The sequence below is a fragment of the Notamacropus eugenii genome, chromosome 2 (genome assembly GCF_028372415.1).
Source record: "Notamacropus eugenii isolate mMacEug1 chromosome 2, mMacEug1.pri_v2, whole genome shotgun sequence".
Taxonomy (NCBI): Eukaryota; Metazoa; Chordata; class Mammalia; order Diprotodontia; family Macropodidae; genus Notamacropus; species Notamacropus eugenii.
In genome coordinates, this window is record NC_092873.1 from 522,970,657 (window position 1) to 522,979,278 (window position 8,622).

At 50.3% G+C, this 8,622-nt stretch overlaps 1 protein-coding gene across 5 annotated transcripts in view; it reads right to left on the bottom strand.

The window, feature by feature from the left end:
* The window catches only part of KANK4 (KN motif and ankyrin repeat domains 4), a 100,838-nt gene extending 98,556 nt beyond the window's left edge, over nt 1-2,282 (bottom strand). For 3 of the 5 annotated variants that reach the window (XM_072649708.1, XM_072649707.1, XM_072649706.1), the window contains exon 1: nt 1,898-2,029. The gene's annotated coding sequence lies outside the window, so the exon portion shown is untranslated. Of the gene's footprint in view, nt 1-1,897; nt 2,030-2,175 lie in introns of those variants that run through there. The other 2 variants (XM_072649705.1, XM_072649703.1) reach the window with 2 other exon arrangements.
* Nucleotides 2,283-8,622: the final 6,340 nt, after the last annotated feature.

Genomic DNA, 8,622 nt, shown 5'->3' on the forward strand with positions numbered 1-8,622 from the left:
GTCACAGGACAAAGCCAGGATTGGAACCCAGACCCTTTCTTCATTCATATCCATCGATGTTTGCCACTGCACAGCCTCCAGCTCTCTGGTTCCACTGGCATCCCAAACACCGATCATCTTTCTGCCAGCTGGAGGGCCCCTGGTGGCCATCCATTCCAGCCTCCCCCCTACATTTTACAGATGATTGACTGAGGCCCAGAGAGGTGACGTGCAAGGTCATTCTGCCAGGCCTTGACTCCATACCTAGCTTTCTTTGCACAGTGCCTAGAAGTCGCCTCCCTCCTCCCGAGATAATACACTACCCAGAATACAATGAGAAATATCATCCCCAGATTTACAATTAGATTTCGCAAGCATTTTGCAAGGGAGAAGTTTAAAAAAAAAACAAAACCCCTCAGCCTCGGTCCAATAGGCTTACATTTTGATGGGTTAATGGCTGTGTCCCTGACCTTGGCCATATGCTTTCCTTACTCTTACAACTTTGGGGTGGTCCCTCATCGCCCACTCAGGGGCAATGTGTTCTAGCACAAAGAGCTCACTAGTCACTCACTGGTTCCATTTGTACTCTGGCACACTTACTCCCCGTGTGATCTTGGACTTTTACTTTCCCTTGCCTCAGTTTCCTCATCTGTACAATGGAGGGCTTGGCTACATGGCTTCCCGAGCTCCTTGTAGCTCAGGATCTGTATTTCACTGCGGGAAAATATGCCTTTTTCCCCCCTCTTTCTCTTTTTAAAACCAGAATCAGCCCACATAGAACTCACACCACTTAGTGACCTTCCACCCTCAGGGAACACCCATGGAATCCGCGGGTGGGTGCCTTCCCTTAAGAGGGAAGGGGGTGCCGGTGTGTGGAACCGAGAGGGACTCCCTTTGGAGCCGAGAAGACCTGGGGGGCTCCATACCTTGTGCAAACATTCACTACCTCCCAGTCCTCACACTGCTAGGACGGTAAGTTTTGGAAGTGGGGCCAAGGGGAGCGCCGTCCTCTGAGAATACCAAGGAAATCGCCGAGGCCAGCCTCCGGTCCTCGCCCTCCAGAGACCACAACCACTTCACAGCAGGAAAATGGAAGGGCTCAAAGCGATGACCTTGGAGGAGGTGACCGGCGGGGGCGAGGGGACGCGAGAGGAACTCACCGAGTGGCTCAGTGGGCTCTCCAAGCGCTTCTGCTGCTCTCCCCTCCCCCACCCCGCCTCTCCCATTTGGAGAGGACCGGACCGGAGAGCTTCCAGCCACTGCGGAGGGAACGAGTAGGGGGAGTCCCGGACTGGGGCGACAGAGGGGAGGGCAGGACTCGGCTAATCTCCCCTCTCCCCTCCCCAACTTAAAGACCTTGTAGCGAAGTAAAAGGATTTCAGATGAGCACGGTTGGCGAGAGAATTTCCCGGGAGCGAGGAGCCCCCCTCCCCCAGCCCGTTCCTACTCCCCGCCTTCCCCCGCACCCCACTTCCCGGGTCGGGCTGGATGCTGCGCTCGCGGTCCCGCATCCCAGGAGAGGACTGGGGAGGGCAGGGGGCGCGGAGGGAAGGAAAAACGGCGGGCTGCCCGCCTTCCTGCTGCGTGCAGCCCCCACCTCCCCAGCCTAGCCCAGCCTGGCCGTGAGAGGACCAGCACAGAACGACTCTGGGGGGTGGCTGAGTGCGGCGCAGTTCCGGCCACTGGGCTGGGCTGCAGCGCCGGCCCGATGCCCGCCTACCCCAACCCCAAGCCCCCCAAACTTGGTGCGCGCCCCCTTCCCCCTCCGCCGCAGGACGGGCTCCGAGACCCTATTACCAGTCCAGGACCCCGCGAGGGCTGAGGTCTGCTGCTGCAAGCAAAGCAGGGGCCGAAGGGGGCCGCTGCGGGCTCAGGAGGCAAACCCCTTCTCCCCAGGCACTCCCGGGAGCCGCCTTACCTTGGCCGAGCTGGCCGCAGGCTCCGGGTCGGGCGCAGATGGCGAGGGCTCGGACGGGCAACCGCGCTCGCTCCCGGTGCGCCCTAGGGCTGGCCAGGGGTGCCCAAGTGGGGCTCTGCGCGTCCCTGGGCTCAGCTCGGCTGGCCCGAAGTCCCCCGAGGCCAGCGGGCGGACGGACGGGCGGCGTCCTGCTTCCAAAGCTGCCCCGCAGCCCCCGCAGCCCCCGCCTCCCTTTGCAGCAGCGGAGAGAGAAAGAGAGAGGGGGAGAGGGGACGCACCACCTCGGAGCGCCAGCACTCACGCAGCTCCCGCTTGGGGGGAGGCCACCTCGCCCAGCCCGGGTCGCGCTGGGGACCCCTCCTCCACGCCCGCCTCCGACGCTGCCTCTGGCACCTCCCGACCAGTTGGCTCCCGGACTGCGATGGCCGAGAGCTCCCTTTGCCGCGGGCTTCGCGAGGCAAACTTCAGAGGAGCAGGCTTGGGGGGCGGAGAAAGGGCTGCCTTCGCCTTGGAGGATTCCGAGCGGGCCCAGGACCCTAGGGAAAATCCCAGGCAACCGCCCCCCTTTTACTGAAGAGGAAACTGAGGCCCAAGGAGGACCCATTATTTGCCCCAAGGTCACACGTAAAAGGTGGCAGCCCCAGGATCCAAATCTGGTTTGTGTTTTATCCTTAACATACAAAACCAAAGAAACAGAAAAGCTTTGTATCAAGAGTTCTTAACCTCTGTTGTGTCCTGAGTAGTCTGGTCAAGAATCATATTTTAAATGCGTAAAATAAAATTACAAATGATACCAATTAGATGGAAATACAATTATCAATTTTTTAAAGTTCACTGGTAATAGTTATCAATTTTTTTAAGTTCACTGGACTGCAAATCAAGAACCCCTCCTTTTCAGGGGTAAAAGATACAATGGCTGGCATGCTTGGGTAGTTGTCTGATATCAGTCTGCCCCTCACCCAACGTCTGGCCAGGCACCCATTCTGGCCCCCATCCTGCCCCAGCATCACCGCTCTCCCCCGACCCCTTCCCAACAGGGACTGAGCCTCTTTGCCGCCTTCTCACGTGTTGTTACCACCCCCGACCACTTGGGGGAAGTGATCTGAGAAAGCCACACTGCAGCCTGCGGCTGGCTGTGTTAACCCTCCGAGGGGTACTTGCAGCCAGGTACTTGGATGAAGAGAGGCCAGATCATGCCTCTTTAGAGGTCGGGGAGTCCGACCCCTCATTTTATAAATGAGAAAACCCAAGTCCAGATTGTTGGAATTCAAACCCAGGTGTGCCTGGATTCCCAGCACACTGCCCCGCTTCTCACATATATGTATTTCAAGCACTGTGGCTCCTGGGTAGAAGATATTGGGTGGTCTGAAGTACATTTCCTAGAGCAGATATGCAGAGGGGGCGGTAGATAGAGAGAGAAAGAAAAATCTTAAAACTAGAAATGTCAGATCCTTACGACCTTGTCGTCAATCACATATGTTGGTTAAGAAGATGGAGCAGAGAGTGGCTAGAGTTCTGGCCTTGGAGTCAAGAAGACCTGCCATCTAGACACTTGCTAGCTGTGTGACCTCAGGGAAATCACTTAACTTTTCTCAGTCTCAGTTTCCTCCTCTGAAAAATGGGAGGAGGGGGAATCAGCCTTTAAGGTCCTTCCTGCTTTAAAGGAAGGAGTCCATGAACAAGCATTTATTAAGTACTTGCAAGGTCCTAGGTAAGTCACTTCACCTTGTGTGCCTCAGTTTCCTCATCTGTAAAATGAGCTGGAGAAGGAAATGACAAACTGCTCCAGTATCTTTGCCAAGAAAACCCCCAATGGGGTCACAGAGACTTGGGCACAACTGAAATGACTGAATATCATTCAAGGCTATGTGCTAAACACTGGAGATACAAAACAAACAAATGAACAAAACCTACCCTGAAGCAGCTCAACTTCTAATGTGGGGGGGTCATCCAGTAAATAGATCCAAACAGATGGAGAATGAAGGTAAGCTTGATGGAGGGGCCACTTTGAGCTGTCCTTGACTGCAGGGATCACAGTCCAACCCCCTCATTTTAAAGATGAGGATTTTTCAAGACTTTGATGTCATTATCCTGAATCCTGCCCACTTACAAGCCAAATTTATTTATAAATTTAAGGCCAGAATCTGGCATGGCTTCAGATTTCTTTTATACCATCTACCTTTATCAGAGAGTATGAGCACCAGTTCTACGTCTGGGCACCTGGGTTTGAATTCTCTCCCTGTCTGTGTAACCTTGGACAAGTCTTTTCACTTTCCTAAAATGTAAAATGTCCATTATCCAGCTGACCTTCCAACTCTTCAGATAATCTCGAAAAATAATTATCTTCAGATAATCAGCTCACTGATGATCTCAAAGGTCCCTTTCAGTTCTGATAACCTCCAAAGCGGGGGTGGGATCCCCAAGCTGGCTGATAGTGAGGGCAGACATGGCAAGGAGGGGTTCATAGAATCATAACTCTGAAAGTGGAAGGGACCTTTGAACTCATGACTCTTTTTAGTGAAGAGTAAACAGATCCAGAGAAGTAAATGGTCAAGGTCATAAAGGTGGTACTGGAGACTGCAATACTTGGCTGACCATGTCTGTTGACCACAGACCCAGCTCTGTTTGCCCTAGAACAGGCCTTTTTAAACATCATTCAAACACAGGGTCACTCCTTTCATCACCAAGGAATTTAGGCAATGAAAACTGTGTATTCCTCAAAAGCAAGATCTCATCCAGGGTTATTCAGAGAGAGGAATTCACCTTTAGGGGGAAAGTGGGGAGGTTCATCAAGCAAGCATGCTGCGTGGGGAGGTCCACACCCCAAATGAGCAGCAGGGAGACCTGACCCTGAGAACAGCCTGCTGACCATGGGGAAGCAGCCCCCGGGTGGATGGATTGATCGATGCTGGCAAAGCTTGTTTCTTTCATCTGGCCAGCAAAGCTATTGAAGTGGTCTAGAAAGGGAATGATCCTGAGGTGCCCAAAGAAATGGCGTCTCTCTCCAGGTTGGCCGAAGCCCAAGGAAGAGGGTAAACCTGTCTTCGCTGCCTTCTTGCCAATCTCTGAGCACAGCATCTCCCTGTGATGGCATTGATCGTGTGCCCTGCATTCTGCTGTGGGATCTTTGCACAAAGTCCACTGCAGAGTCGCTGCCTCCCACCCCCAGCCAATGCAAGTCAGCTACTGTATGATCAAATAGCCCTTTGGTTTTCCCTCGGACACAGGAGGGGGTGAAGGGTGGGGGAGTCCTCCAGGGGTCTACCTGTGGGGGTCAGGAAGGAGGGGAGCATGCATCTATTGATGCTATCAATGTATCAGAGAAGGGACCACAGGAGCAGGGATAGAAGAGCAGACAGAGAGGGAAACAAAGGTCCAATGGAGAGAATGCTGGATTTGGAGTTGGAAGGATTGGATTCAAATCCTGAATCTGTCAGTTGTATGACTTTGAGGACAGGGATAAGGATGGGACCTGTGACTTCAGTGGGTGAAGAAACTCCCTCTCCCATCAAGGTCAGCTCATCCTTTGCAGCTCAGGGTGTCTTAGGGACTCTAGAATATCGAGAGGCTAAGTGACTGGAGACCTTAGCTATTGAAGTTTAGAGATAAGAATGTGGAGAAAACCTGTATGTCAGAGGTGGGTCTCAAACCCAAGCCTTCTTGGCTCCAAGACTAGAGCTCAGTGAATGCCCCAAGCTGTGTATCTGATCTGTAGAACCTTATAAAAAATGGAGCAATCATTATTGTGTTGGTCCAGACTTGCAATTTAATTCATTCATTCAACAAGGATTTATTAAACAAATGCAACGATAGGTGGGAAGGCAGCTATGTGGTGCAATGAGTAGAGCACCAGACCTGGAGTCCGGAGGATCTGAGTTCAAATCTAGCCTCAGATACTTCCTAGTGGGCAAGTCACTTAACCCTGTTTGCTTCAGTTTCCTCGTCTGTAAAATGAGTTGGAGAAGGAAATAGCAAACCACTCCAGTATCTTTGCCAAGAAAACCCCACATGGGGTCATGGGGAGTCATGACTGAACAACAACAATAGTGATAGGTACTAGGGATGCAAAGCCCACCATTACATATTCACTCCCTCAAGGAGCTCATATTCTGGGGGAGGGGAAGACTATACTGACAAAGATAAGAAAATGAAAGCTACATACAGAGTAAATACAAAGTACTAAAGAGGCAGAGGAACTTTCCAATAGGTGAGGAAATAGAGAAGGTTCAAGTACTAGAGCTCAGCCTTAAAGGAAGCTGATGATTCCAAGAAGCAAAGGTGAAGCAGTGCCTTCCAAACTTGGGGGAACCATCTCAGCAAAGGCATGGAGGCCAGAGATGGAACGTCATATCTGGAGAAGAGTCAGTAGGTTTGTGTGGCAGGACGAATCTGGGGAACATGGAGACTCTGAACGCAGGGTTTCTGTCTTCAGCTGTAGTGGTTTTTCTGTTATACCTTGCAGCTTCTTTGAGGCGTCATAAGCTTCAGAGCTGGAAAGGGCTCTAGGAGATCATCTTGTCCTGGGATGTGCTGGTAAAATGTTCAACAATCAGTTCTCTAAAACCCATGACACACTTTTAAATTTAATTTATATTATTTGCATTTTTATCCATCAGTTAAGTCTATACAATCAACCAAACAATAAATGAAGCCCTGGTGAATATGTGGCATTTGCCAGTTTCCAAGGTATAAATGCTGTCGCTCACAATTTAGTCATCGGAGCCAGTAAGAGGGGGCTCCAGCACACTACTACACTCCTGTCTGTTGATCAAAGACTCCCCATGTTCTGTAGTGTTACTTCAAGGAGTCCCTATCCAGTCATATATTTCTCAGTTAAGGGAGACTAACAGTACAAATTCCGGTGCGGGTTTGGAGGAGGGGATGGAGGGAGGAGAAAGTTTTGAAGGTTAAAAAAGGTATCCTTCACATGAAAAGTTTGGGAATCACTAGTCCTCTCCAATCTTTTTATTTCCCAAATGAGGAAACTGAAAGAGGGACCCTAGGAGAGATCTTGACTTGCCCAAGGTCAAATAAGTAATAAGTAACAGTTAAATTTGAACCTAGGCCCTTCCACATCAAAGATCCAGAAGGGCAGGGATAAAGAAAAGGATGTTGGGCTTGGGGGGGAGGAGGGGGGGGGGGGCAAGAATAGGGTTTCAGTCCTGAAGCCCCTATCTGTATGACCACAAGCAAATCACTTCTCTGTGAACCTCAGTTTCCTCACCTGTAAGATAGGGATAACAACACCTAGGACCACATGAAATAATATAGAAAGAACCCTAGAAGCATCTGGCATTTCTCTTCCTGCCACACTTTCCAAACACAGCGATGGTGCTGGCTTTAAATCTCACAAACAGAACCCTTTGCCTGGGGCCAGTAAAGAATGTTGACTTTGTTCTTTTTGCAGTCTTAGACAAGGGGAGAAGTGGGGGTCAACTGAGTGAAGTAAATGTGGAGGCAGAGGATTTTCTTTCCCTTATTTGTAAGGGGCTGAATTATTGCCCAGAATATGATCCCATGATCTGGGGGAGGGGGTCTTCCTCCTAAAAATTCCCTAGTATTATTTTTGTGGTCATGGGGGTTGTTCTTCACAGGAAGACTATTATGAACCATGTTAATTCAAAGGGAGTACACCCAGGATTCTCCGGGGAGCTCCACCCACTGATGACTGGAAAGTCGAGTTATGATTTTCCCTACTCATAACAATTTTTAAAAAATGTGCTTCTCCAGCAAACAATGGGAGATATTTAAGGCTCTTTCCTCAGAAGTAGAGGTAGTTTGGTCAGCTTCTCCTCATAGCATCCTTAGCTCTGGGTGGGGAACACCCCACCACCCTGGGCGAAGCAGCCAAGATCAAGCAAAGTAGGAGTAAGTACATGTTTAAAGACATTTATTCCCTTCATTTATTCATTCAACTGGCATGAGAGGCAAAGAACTAAGGTTCAAACCTACCTCTGACAGATACTATATGACTCTTCTGTAAAACGAGGGGGCTGGACTAGCTGAGGTCCCTGAGGTCCCTTGCAGATCTACAACTATGAACATTTATTAAGCCCTTGCTGTGTGCCAGGCATTGGGCCAGGTGCAAGGAATATAGAAGAGGGGGAGAAAATGGAACAGTACCTGCCCTTGGGAGCTTCCATTCCATCTGGGAGCAACAACAGATACTCAGCTAAGTAAATATGAAGCAAGAAGCAAGGAATGTGATGGAAGGGGCACTAATAACTGGTGGGGGGGGGGGTGGGTTTCAGGAAGGTTTTCCAAATGCAGGTGACCCTTGGACTAGATCTTGAAACCAAAGATTCCAAGGGTCTGAGGTGAGGAGGGAGCATCCAGGCAAAGGCAGGAGATAAGAATGTTGTAGACAGGAAACAGGAAAAGGCCAGTTTGGTTGGACCATAAAGTGCAAGAGAGGGAACACTGCTGCCATCAACCTGGAGAGAAAAGCTGGAGCCAGACTGAAAGGCTTGAAATGCCTAACAGGGGAGTTGTTTTTTATTCTGGAAGCAAAAGGGAGCCATCGGAGCCTCTTGGGTAGGAGAGCGACATAGTCAGTCTTGTCCTTTAGGAAAATCAACTTGGCAGATGTGAGGAGGATGTGTTGGAAAGGGGAAACCAATGAGGAGATGGTAGGTGACAATGAAGCCTAAACTGGGGAAGCAATTACATGAGTGGAGAGGATGGGATGCATTCCAGAAGAATTTTTAATGAATTTTTTAATTAAT